This window comes from Ursus americanus, chromosome 8 (assembly GCF_024610735.1).
Source record: "Ursus americanus isolate L20-20 chromosome 8, mUrsAme1.1.p, whole genome shotgun sequence".
Taxonomy (NCBI): domain Eukaryota; kingdom Metazoa; phylum Chordata; class Mammalia; order Carnivora; family Ursidae; genus Ursus; species Ursus americanus.
Window position 1 is genome coordinate 51,074,668 of NC_142134.1, and position 12,904 is coordinate 51,087,571.

Consider the following 12,904-nt stretch of genomic DNA (forward strand, 5'->3'; position numbering starts at 1 on the left):
CAAGCTGTGGAAAAGCTGTTAGTTTTCACCTAATCTCTTAAGAGTGATAATTTCTTAACAGATGTGAATTTAATTTTCCTCCTATACTGTACGAGAAACACGAAAGTTTTCGTGGTCATTTTGACTGATGTGATTTTTGGCACTGCTTGAAATTATTGATTATGGTTAAAAAGGGGAGGGACTTTCTGATGAGCACAGCACTCTCTTTAATAGCCTTTCACAAAATCAATTTCTACCATTCCTGCCGTGTTCGTACGGAGTGCTGAAGGTTAGGAACCTTGGGGAGAATCTTTGTCTCCTAAATCTGTCTTTCAATTTTTCATTATTTGCCCTTTTCAACCTCTCCATGTTTCGCTAAACAATTTACAATAAAGCTCTTTTTGTATGGTTTCTTTTGTGCTTGGAAGAGGGGGATGTGTGTGTGGGGATTTTGCTATTGAGGTGACTACTTAGTATCCGTCGTGGGTGATGGATTCATACCATAGATTCACGGCCCCAGCGCCCTGTTTCTGGATCTCATTTCGACTGGAATAAGTCAGATCGTATTATCCGTATCTTTTACACTGGGAGCAGTTTGGTGGTGGATGCAGCTTTCCTATCTGCTTGGTTTTCAGCTCATCTGGACAAGGAGGTGTGGATGCCATTTGCATGTGGGGGCTTCAGCAACGTGATGTCTGAGCAAATGTGCCTGGGAGAGGTGCTTTCGTTCATCAGGACATCTGATCCTACCTGGGCTAATTAACTAGATTCTTGCTTACACACAAAACCATTCACCTGGCTTCAAATAGGGAGTTGATTTGGACGCAGGTAAAGAAGGATAGGCAACTGTTGAGAAATGTAGCTCAGGAACCTCAAGGATGCTGGTAACCGATCAGCTGAGGCTGGATTGCACCGTCTCGTCGAGAGATTGTGAGTAATCTCTTATTACCTACCGTATTTCGTTGGGCATAGCACCCCTTCTGGATTTCTTTGGGCCTTTATTTTTTGCTTTCTTATTTTGTTAGGCTGGCGGGGAGGAGGAAGATCATAAAAAGGGGAAATGAAAAATTTTGAATTGATGGAGTGGCTTGGAAAGAGTCCTCCCAAATTGAAGTTGTTGGCTTTCCTGTGGCCCAAGTGGTGAAGTTTGGAAATGTGATCCGTGGAACTTGAAGATGTTCAAAGAGAACTGGAATCTGTTACAAAACTTCTGTTTTCTCCTTCATGTGTCACTAATTTCTTCTCTGGGACAACCTATTAAGTTATTCAATTAGAAAAGTCTATACTCAAAAGAATATGAGTCAGCAAGTTAGTTCATCCCAGGCAAATGCTTCAGTGCAGGGCAAAGGAACTACCATGAAATATAAACTGGATCTGAAGGCTCGGAATTCTTACCAGTGGTGCTTTTCTCACGCAGCTTGACTTCTATGTAGAAATGCTGCTTTGCTCAACTTTCCAGAAATTACTGATGTTCATCTTGTTCTCCAGCTTCACTCTAACTCAGATTAATTAATTTTGGAACATTATCTTTTTACTGTTTTAATACTTAGAGATTTAATGTGGTTAGACTGCAACAGAATGAAAAAAATATTACTTTAATTTCAGCATATCTGGTGAGAAGTCTGCCTTTAACAGTGACTACAATCACCATGGTTTTTTCTCTTTTCCTGTGTTATGGTTTGTGGATTAGTCAATATATTGAACATGAAATTCAGTGTAACTAAAGGGGATTTTGTGAGGTAATGAAATCAGGACTCACCTGAAAAGACCTGTCCTTGTCGTCTCACCATTACCTCACAGTGGCCATTGTGCTTACCATCAGGTGTATACTTGGTTCTAGAGTTTTTTTATATAGCCTCCTGAAAAGTTCTGCCTTTTCTTCTAGGATTAATCCTGCTGGAATGGACCTGAGGTAACTCAGTTAAACATAGCTTACCTCCTGTGGGTTGTTTAATTAGTTTTGAAAATAATTAAGCAGATAGTTTGCAATTTTATTAATTTATTAATTGCATACGTCAAGGCATATTCACTGAAGGCGAGGTTGGGCAACATAGGTAGATAGACTGTTCTAAATCTTCTCCTGCTCTGCTGCCCAGAGGTGAAAACCGTGACGTAGTCTATGAATATCCTCTCAGACCTTGTCCTGTGGCACTGTCTCTCTCTTCATACGTTTATACATCTGTTTTTTCTTCTTATTAAAAATGTAATTGCTGAGCATGTACTTGGTTAACTTGGCCTTTTCACTTAGTATTACGGTAACTATGAGATATATTGATACATTTTCATATCAGCAAATATACTTTTATTGCACAGTTATTAATGGTTGTCTGTAACTTAGGTGTGTAATACCATTATTTATTTAAGTTCCATTGTTGGACATTGAGATTGTTTTTTTCTTTCAACTCATTAGTTTGACAAATGTTAGCTGATTTCCTAGCATGAGTCAGCAGTAGAATAGATCCAAAGCCCTTATGGTTCCTGCCTCATGGAGGTGGTAGCTCCACAGAGGAGAGTTGATTACCAGTCGTGAAAAGTGCTATGAGGACAAAGTTCTCTAAGTTCTGAGGGGAGAGCCAAGATAAGGGATGGCCTTGAGGTCCTGGAAGGACCCCCCCCTGAGGAGATGTTTACAAGAAGGTGTGAAGATTGGAAAAGGGTTAGCTGTGTCAACAGGTAGAGGTAGGGATGAGTGGGCAGAGATGAGCATGAAAAAGTCCTGGGGGTGGCAGTGGGGGGATGGGAAGCTTGGATTGCTGAGAGATGGTTGGTGTAGATACTACCTAGGGAACAAGGGATTGAGGGTGCCAGGGGAAGCTGGAGAGGCAGGCAGGAACCAGATGATTAAGTACTTTGGTCTTAATTAGCAAGAACAGTGAGCAGCCATGTGGGAGTGACATCAGGGTTGTGCTTTGAGAAAATCACTGTGACAGTGGTGTGAAGAATCAGCTCCCAGGGATTCTTGACCTTTAATGTGCCACTGACCTCTCTGGCTGTCTGCTGAAGCCTAGGGGACACCTTCTAAGAATAATATTTTTGAATCTATAAAATAAAGCACATAGGATAACAAAGGAGACCAATTATATTGAAATACAGTTGCCAAAATATTAAACTCACATATGTGACGTGGTGTGTGCACTTCCTTATTTAATACATCAAATAATAAGACTTAGTGGGGAGTCTGGTAGCTCCCCAAAGGAGTGATTGGAGTAAACAATATATCTGACAACTGTCACGTGATGTGAAGATACCTGATTTCTCTTGGCGGCAATATCACAGTAGTATTTGGAGTATTAGTACTCTCCTAATACTAGTATGTTTGTTCATTCATGATTGAGTGAAATGGTAAATTTCAGTTTGAGATGAAGGAAAATTAGGCTGTACTATTTTCCCCCACCCAGGTTCATGGGCCACATAAATTCTATCCACAAGACTCCTTGGGAGTCCGTGGACTCTGGGCTAATAACTCTGAGGGGAAGACGAGTAAAAGCCGGAAGCCGGTTAGGAGACAATTGTAGATGAGAGATTGGGTTAGCCCGAAGAAGGCTCAGTAGAGATGGGGGAAGGGAAGGAGACGGATGCAAGACGGATAGATACACTAACTACTCTAGGGTTAGATTTAGGGCTCTGAGAAAGAGAGATTTGTCAGGAGGAGCCCTAAGTATGTGGCTTCCATCACCAGATGGTTGAGATGGGAACAATGGGAGCAGGAAGCCAGACCTTCCCACGGTAAGTTTAAAGTATCCCAGTGGCACTGCCAGGCAGACAGCAGATGTTGTCAGGAGCTCAGAGGAGTGATCTGGAATGGGGTCTAAGTGTGCGAGGCATGTCCTAGAGATTAGATTGTAGCTGGAGCCCTGGGCATTGATGAGGTTGCCTAGAAGTTTAATTGAGTGAGCAGAGAAAGAGCCCAGGAATCAGCCTTCAACACTGAAGGCCCAGGGGGAGGGCAGGAGATGGTTGAGGACACTGAGGAATCTGAGAGAGGTAGCAGAATAGCCAGGAGGGGGTGGTTTCCTGGAAGCCATTTTAAGGTGAGTGTTGTCAGTGATGTTGAAAGACACTCAGAGGTGATGTAAAATGAGAATTGAAAAATATATCTTGAATTTACCATCAAGAGGTTATGAATGGCTTGGAGAGAGTGAATTTGGAGATGTGGTGTAGGCGAATGCAGTTTGCTGTAGCAGTAGGAGGGGGTAGGAGGGGAGAGCTTGGAGAAAACCAGGGTAGGTGATTCAGGTTTGAAAAGATTCACACAGTTCTGGGGAATAGGCTTGTAAGTCAGAATTCCCTCTCATACCCTTTACCTGTTCACCGTGTCTCTTCTCCACAGAAAAAATCTTGGTGGGGGAGGGGGGAAGATGTGGTTGCAGTTTCTTGGTCTTATTTTATATAAATGGGATAAGCTATATGTATTTTTTTTTCTATACACACGGGAGACATGTTTTGGGGACAATAGTGCTAAGAGGTAACATTCTATGGCCGTTACTCCATAGCAGGCAGTGTTCCGAGCACTTGACTCACAAACCTCACGTGGGCCCTGTAAGACTGCTGTTATTAGCTGCATTTCACAGCAGCAGGAAGCTGAGTCCCAGAGAGGTTACAAAGTTTTCATCAGGTCATGTAGCCAGACCCTTAAGCAGGGAAACAGCCGTCCACGAACCACTGTTTGTTGTAGCCTTATTTACAGCAGTGAACCTCGGAAGGGGCATCTGTCAAACATCGTGGAGCTGGGATTAGGACACAGGAAGTCTAGTTCAACACCTCCTCGTTCTGCTGCGTCCTAGGAGTATTGTCTTTATTTTACTGGTCCTTGTTTCGGGGCCTGTAGGTGGTTTCTTCTTTTTCTCCTAACTAGTCTTCTGTGAACATTCATCTATATCTCATGAATATGTCCCGGTATCTTTCTGGAGTAATTATGAAGATAAAGAATTTTTGACAGATACTCTGCCAAGAAAGTTACGATTGTAATCAGAGCTGTGAGGAACAGTGGGCTCGCGAATGGCTTTCCTTGTGTAAGGGTCCCGGCAAGAATATTAGATATGGTACTCATCAAGAGTGTATAGTTAATTTTTTAAAAAACATCTAGTAAAGTGTACTGTATTATTTCATATATTCCCCATAAGATGAATACTGCATTACGTCAACATCTTTACAGCAAAGTATTCTTTACCCAAGAAAATAAGTCAATAAAATAAGCAACACACTGAATTCCCAGCTTTCTCTGGGCAGATTTTCTCTGCCTCTTTGCTGCTTGTTAGCTGTCCTTCTACCTCATGGGACGCCAGGGGTCTGGATGGTGCTCTTAAAACCCATTCATCCACAATGAACCAAATGACTGTTTCTGGCCTGGACTGTTTTACAGAGGAAGGTGCTCTTCAGCGGGGATGGAAGGAAGCTGTGCCTCCCTGACTCCCACCTGTGGCTCAGCCCTTGGCTTCCTTGGTAGAAGAGTTCATTTGGCCAGTGACCACAGACTTTATTTCAAAATCCCCAAATCCATGCTTAGTTTTACCTCGTCAACCTTTTTCCTCCCTCATCTCAGAAATGAATCCCGAAAAGGAAGAAAGACCGCTCTGAACTCACGCAAAGATAACCAGTTCTCGGCTCGTTTACATGAACTTTTTTTTTTTTTTATAAGATCTTATTTATTTATTTCTCAGAGAGAGAGAGCATGAGCAGGGGGAGTGGGAGCGGCAGGCAGAGGGAGAGGGAGAAGCAGACTCCCTGCCAAGCAAGGAGCCCGATGTGGGACTCGATCCCAGGACCCTGGGATCATGACTGGAGCCGAAGGCAAATGCTTAACCGAATGAGCCACCCAGGCGCCTGTACATGTACTTTTATAAGGCAACATGAACGCTGACCATCTGGAGATGGGCCAGTCTTCCAAGAGGTCAGCTCACTCTGGGTTCCACGCGTGACCACTGTCCTAGTGCTACAGAGAAAGGCTTCCTGTGTCTGTGATTTATGGAGACTGACGAACCATCAGTGTTTCAACCTTACCCAGCAATTCCTTGCACCAGTAGCATGCACTGCTGCCTTCTTTTGCCTCCCAGGGTCAAAATCAACTTACAAACCTGTGGAATAGTCTGCCTCCCAGCATTTTAACCAGATGGTTGCTGATCCAGGGCTTTCTTTGGACCATTGAGTTAATCAGTGAACTCACCAGCAGTGTAGCAAATAAGAATTTTTTTTTTCTTCTCCCACAAGAGACTTCATGATTCAGGGATCAGAAAATCATAGTAAACAAGACTCCGGATTTAAGGATTCGGACTTGCTGTGACATTGTACCAAGTCAGCTTTATCTCTTGTCCATTACTTAGAGAAATTATATTTACCTATCTCCTAGAATGATTGGGAAGAGGCTGTCTGTGAAATGTGTGCTAGTTCCCAATATTGTTACATTGAAATTATCAGAATGTGTGTTTCGTTCTTTTCAAGATGTGGCGGGAGGGTAGATTATTGAAAGAATGGTTTTTAAATCATCTTTGCTTTAGCATCAGTTCTTAGGATTGAGCAAATAGTGTAATTCATGGCTAAGAACACAAGCCATGGAACACAAGGCTGTCTGGGGTTCAATCCCAGCACCACCATTTATTAACTGTGTGACCTTAGGCAAGCCACTTAACATCTCTGTTCCTTGTTTTCCTGGTCTGTGAAATGGGAAGTGTTGAGAATTTAATGAGTAATATATAAAAAGCACTTAGAACAGTCTCTGGCTCATGGTGAGTGCTCAGTAAATGTCACCCACTCTTGTTATTTTTGTAACCCGATACTGCTAATGTGTCTACCTTGTCTGCTTCCATCCTTCTCTTCCCCAGTCTGTATGGTGACTCCCACTAGAAAGGCATGTAACCCGATACTGCTAATGTGTCTCCCTTGTCTGCTTCCATCCTTCTCTTCCCCAGTCTGTATGGTGACTCCCACTAGAAAGGCATGGCAAGGTCCCCAGGGAGGATCAAGTCAGGTACTTGTCAGGGATCTGTCACCTGTTGGTTCCCAAAGGGGGACAGTTTGCTACTTTTATACTTGCTGCATTTGAATAAATGGAAGGACTTTTGGAACTTTGAGGTTTCATCTCCGGGGGAGAGGAGGACACCCTGATGGTCGGTGTCCTCATGGGGTCTAGGTGGGAAGGAAATCTGCACATATGGTTTGCTCCATTCTTTGTGTGTGTTCACATGGGTACTGAAGTCCATTCTGGAGAAGAGGGAGCGTAGTTTTATTTTTTTCTCCATTGAATTAATCTCCTGTGTATATTTAGATTTAATTGTTTAAAATTAAGATTTGTGTAGGGGCACCTGGGTGGCTCAGTTGGTTAGGCGTCCTGCTCTTCATCTCGGCTCAGGTCTTGATCTCAGGGTTGTGAGTTCAAGCCCCATATTGGGCTCCACACTGGGTATGGAGCCTACTAAAAAAATTAAATAAAGATTTATCTTTAAGGGATAAGCAGAAGTGACCAGTATGCATTATTTTTATTGATTCTTTGTTACTTCATGACCAAAGAAATACCCACATTTGGATACTTGCAGGGAAAATATGATTTAATTCATTGAATAAATGAATATTTTCTTTTTTTAAGATTTTATTTATTTATTTGAGATAGATTGAGAGAGACAGAGAGAGTGCACAAGTGGGGGTGAGGGACAGAGGAAGAGGCAGACTCCCCGCTGAGCAGGGAATCAGATGTGGGGCTCGATCCCACCTATCCCGGGATCATGACCTGAGCCGAAGGCAGATGCTTAAACCAACTGAGCCACCCAGGTGCCCCTAAATGAATATTTTCTAATCTTGAATAAAGGGGGGAGGGTAGTTTATAATCAGAAGCACCATCACCCTTGTCTGAAGAGAAGGATGGTTAGAATGCAGTCTCAAAAGGTAATTTATTAACTGGGTGTCATGCAAGGGATTTTATATTTTGTGAGAATTATTACTGTAAGTAGGTATATTCGTGTGCTAGGACTGCCAGAGCAAAATACCTCAGGCTGGGTGGCTTCAACAGCAGAAATTTATTTTCTCATGGTTCTGGGGGCTGGAAGTCCAAAATCAAGGTGCCAGTAGGATTGGTTTCTTCTGGGGCCTCTCTCCTTGGCTTGCACATAGGTCTTCCCTAGTACATACATACCTCGTGTCCTTCCTCATAAAGCCCTTATCTAGCAGGACTGCGTATGTCCTGCTAGATAAGGGCCCACCTTAAAGCCTCCTGTAAACCTTAGGTATGTCTTTAAAGGCCCTGTCTCCAAATACAGTCACATGCTAAGGAACTGGGGGTTATTCTTTCAATATATGTGAAAGGACATGTTTAATCTACAACAATAGGGGTTTGTTAGAAATCGAGTGAACCCGAGGGGTTATTTTAAGGCAGATTCAACTTTATGGAATGCTCTGGACATGAGCAGCACAGTCCCAAAGAAGAATGAAAGTGCTGCAGGAGGAGAATTACCAGGGCTGCAGCTGGAGGAGGGGGGACAGCCGACACACATCATCATGGTGGCCTCTTTGTCTGCAGGGAGCAGAGCCCACACCTGCAGCCAGGTGGACACTCATCGTTTGCAGCTGGTGGGTGGTGGGAAGGGGGCGTTCAGTGAGGGACCTTCCTCACAAGCCATCCCACTGATAACTTCGTGTACTGTCAAATTTTGCACTAACCAGAAAATGCTAACAGTCACAGACCTTGGTGAAATGTCATTTTTTCCCCCTAATGTGTTTACATATTTCTGTCACTACAAAGTCATTTTATCTTCAGTGCTTAATTATCTGTACTAACTAATGGGGGGGAATATTAGTGTGGAAAGCACAAAGACTGATTTCATTTCCAGCTTCCTGGTCTGTGTCAGGAGGTTTTACATTCTGGATTCTAATGCTAGCTCCTTTCCCTGCGAGCCGAGTCTCTGTAAAGCAAGTTGTTTAAGCTCACACTCCTCACCCGTAAGACAATGGCGTCGGCCACGTTGGGGATTCTTGGTTTGCAGAGTGAGTGTGCAAAAGACTCAACGTGTTAACAAGGGCACGTTCCCTGGGCCCTTCCCCGTTGAGAATCCGATTTGGTAGGGTCTACACGAGGCCCAGGAATCTCCATCGTCAGCAAGCATCACTAAGTGACTCTGACCTGGTCTGAGATCTCTCCTAGTCAGGAAAAGAGATTGGGAGCTAACAGGCTTGAGAACAAGCCCAAGTTTGAGAAATAGCAAGTTTTGGATACTTCTTACTGCCTTTTTTGGTCTTTGTCCCCAAAGCTACACAATTTTAATTTTATTTGGTGCCCAAATATAACTATTAAGCCATGAGACTATAAACACAGGTCGCACAAAATGGTCAAGGGATCTCACTTCAGGGCTACAGTTTCTACTGTCTTTGATACTCTCCCAGACTTTCCCCTCTCCAGTATTATGTGTCTTTGAGCTAAATGGTCATACCTTTATCGGACACTTACTGGCTCTACCGTATCCCTTCGTGGATCATAGGTGGACGTTCTGTCATGGATCTCATGCCCACAGTGGAAGGGCTGCTGCCTCCTAGGCCTGGGTTGAAGAAGAGTAAATGAATCCATAATGAATGCAGAAGAAAAAAAGTCATCAGGAGGCAGAGTGCTAGCCGGGATCTTGTGGAGTGGAGATGGCAGAAGAAGGTCTACCTAGTGGTGAAAGGGGGAAACAGCCCCCTACTTTTATTCCAAAAAATCTCAGTGCCCTATGTTAGTTTTCTTTCTCTGAGTAACAAATTACCACGAAGGTACAATTTAAAACAACATCTGTAGTTACATAGATCTGGATTCTGAGTATGGGTTAGCTTGGTCCTCTGCCGAGAGCCTCACCAGCCAAAGGCAAAGTGTCAGCCGGGGCTGCAGTCTCATCTGAGGCTCGGGGTTCTCTCCGAAGCTCACTGGTTATTGGTTCTCTCCGAAGCTCAGAGTTTATTTCCTCGTGGTTGTGTTACCAGTGTTCTCATTTTCTTGCGAGCTTTTGACCAGGACCATTTTCAGCTCTAGAGACTATCCTTGGGTCCTTGCCCTGTGTCTCCTCCTTTTACACATGGCAGCTTACTTCTTCAAGGCCAGCATCTGCCTGATTAGGTAAGGCTCACTCAGGAGAAACTTCCTTTTAATTAACCCAAAGTTAACTGATTAAGGACCTTCATTAAATCTGCAAAATCACTTCACCTTACAATGTGACGTAATCACAGGAGTGATAACCCATCATGTTCCTAGATCTTGCCCCTACTCAGGGGAGAAACTATTCAGAGTGTGCATATCAGGAGGCAGGAATCTCAGGACCATCTAAGAATTCTGCCTATCACCTGTCAAAGATTGTTTATTGTATGTTGGGCACCAAATCCTAACTGTTAATTTGTTAGAAACTCCTAGGGATCTCTAATTGTATAGATTCTAATCTGTGATTTTTTGAGAAAATGTTGTTAAGCAGAATAAAGCATCTAGCCTTTCCTTCCAGAATTTGAAATCACAGAGTGCTAGAAAAAACCCAGAGCTCATCCAGTTACCTTACTCCTTGTGCAGAAGAGAAAACAGTCTCAGTGGGAAAGACTTCCCAAGGTCATGGAGCAAGGCTGGGGGTTGGCTGGCCCTTTCCATCATTGCTTTTCCTGTGTGTCTCTTAGTTTTCTTTAAAGATGAGCTCTAAGTACTCATATTAATCTGGAGCTCATTGACGTTAATGAGCAGTGTTCTTTGTTTCCCATTATTGTCCTGAATTAGAACATTTTTCTTATAATGTGCTTGTGAATTAGTTACTAAATGAAATGGAATCGTAATAAAATGAGCTTTTGGTTGTTTATTTGTATTTGTATAATCTTTATAATTTTCAGGATGACTCATACTGTTAAGGAATTGTAGAGCCGAGGGTGAAGATAGCAACCAGAGAACGTTTTTGTGATCCAAAAAACCCTTTTTTTTTGTGATTGGCAGTTGAATTGACATTCATCAAGTAATTTTCCATGTTTTTTTCCCTATATTCAGTGATACGGGTATTTTTTAAAAAATTTCTATTCAAGAAGAAATATGATTGAATGTGTTTTCCATTTCTTCTTGTGGAATAGAATGTTACCATTGACAAGACCGCGTTTTTCTATAGCGCTGTGTATTAAAGCTTCTGCTCTGGGCTGTCTACCAGTACATGGCCTCACAGGTAGACAGACTCACGCTTAGCTTGAAAAGTGCTACTGAGTAAGAAGCTAGTTATTATCCCAACATGGACACAGTGGCTGTGTCAAGTAGGAGCAGAATGTCCTTAGTGTGTGTGGCCGGAATAATGCGTGACTTAGCCCAGCCTTGGGGCTGCCTGATTTGGGGTGAACAATGGACTGAATGCAGGCTTGGATCTGGGCACACGTCTTTGGCAGTTGGCAAGGTGTGTTTGTGGGCCGAATCCGCAAGATCGAGAAAATATTGCAGCCAAAGGCTCTTCCTGAGTCCTATCCCTTGCGTCTTCCTATGTATCAGCGCTTAGTTACAAGCACAGGCAAGGACATCTCTCACATTCCCGTGAGAATGGCTGGACCATTCCACCACTGCTTCTGCCAGGAAGCCCTTCATTGTCTGCCTCACCACCGTATCACACCCGCCTGTGCCCTGGAGCATGGCGTTTGTGTTTTAGACTCTACCCTATATGAAATGCATTTGTAGGGGTGCCTGGGTGGCTCAGTCGGTCAAGCGTCTGCCTTTGGCTCAGGTCATGATTCCAGAGTCCTGGGATCGAGTCCCATGTAGGGCTCCCTGCCCAGTGGGGAGTCTGTTTCTCTGCCTCTCCCCTGGCTTATGCTCTTTCTCTTCTCTCACTCACTCTCTCTCTCAAATAAACAAAGAAAATCTTAAAAAAAAAATAGAAATTCTTTGTACATTTGTTTGGAGATTCGTTAAATCTCCATTAGAACATAAGTTCCTTGAGGTCAGGGACAGCATCTCTGGTGTGTTCTTGGCCGTCATCTTTGTATCTGTCACATACTGTAGAAATTCCTCATCTGTGGGCCTCAGACCTCTGGGGAAAAAAGATATTTCAGAGGCTGAGTTTCTGTATGTGTACCCAGCATTTCATATGTATTGAAATATATTTGGATTCTCTTGGGTTGAATACACAAGTTTAAGAGTGCACTTTCTCTGTTACAACGCGGGTCTGTTCTCAGCTAGTCCTCACTGAGCGTACATTAAAAGATGCCTTTGAGGGGCGCCTGGGTGGCACAGCGGTTAAGCGCCTGCCTTCGGCTCAGGGCGTGATCCCAGCGTTGTGGGATCGAGCCCCACGTCAGGCTCCTCCGCTATGAGCCTGCTTCTTCCTCTCCCACTCCCCCTGCTTGTGTTCCCTCTCTCGCTGGCTGTCTCTATCTCTGTTGAATGGATAAATAAAATCTTTAAAAAAAAAAAAAAAGATGCCTTTGGCTGGTGTGTTCAGAGTCACTGCCCTTCAGCATCTAGCAAAGTGCTCTGCGTTTTGAAGTATTTGGGGTATTTCCCTGTCTCAGGCGTTGTGCCCCCCCCATTTCTCCTGTGAGGTATGCAAAGAAAGCTGACCGCGCTTCCCCTTTGTAGACTAATAACCACTTTGGTTCTTTAATTCTTCGAATGAATATTTGGTGAATGTCCACCTCCACCCCTAGACTGAAAGCTCCCGATCCCCAGGACTGTATGTCTATGACCTATTGCCTAATAGAATGACCTCCCATGGTGGGGTCAATACATATGTTAGTGGGCAGAGGCTCTGTGATCACAACTGCGAGTGTTTTTAGTACCCACTCTTTAATATGTAGACACGTTTGTGTTTTTTAAAAGTTGGGAATTCTTATGATAAATGACATGGTCCCCAAAGGTGCCCTGTCTCCAGATCACAGGATTTAGAGGAACACCGTAGCTGATTTTAATGTTAAAGCTGAATGTCTGCCACCTGGTGTCAGATTAAGAATTAGCATCTCGGCTGATTCT

General features: G+C 43.5%; 1 protein-coding gene across 8 annotated transcripts in view; it reads left to right on the plus strand.

Moving 5' to 3' along the window:
- Nucleotides 1-12,904, plus strand: part of APBB2 (amyloid beta precursor protein binding family B member 2) — a 358,694-nt gene that overhangs the window by 204,405 nt on the left and 141,385 nt on the right. The window lies entirely within an intron of this gene.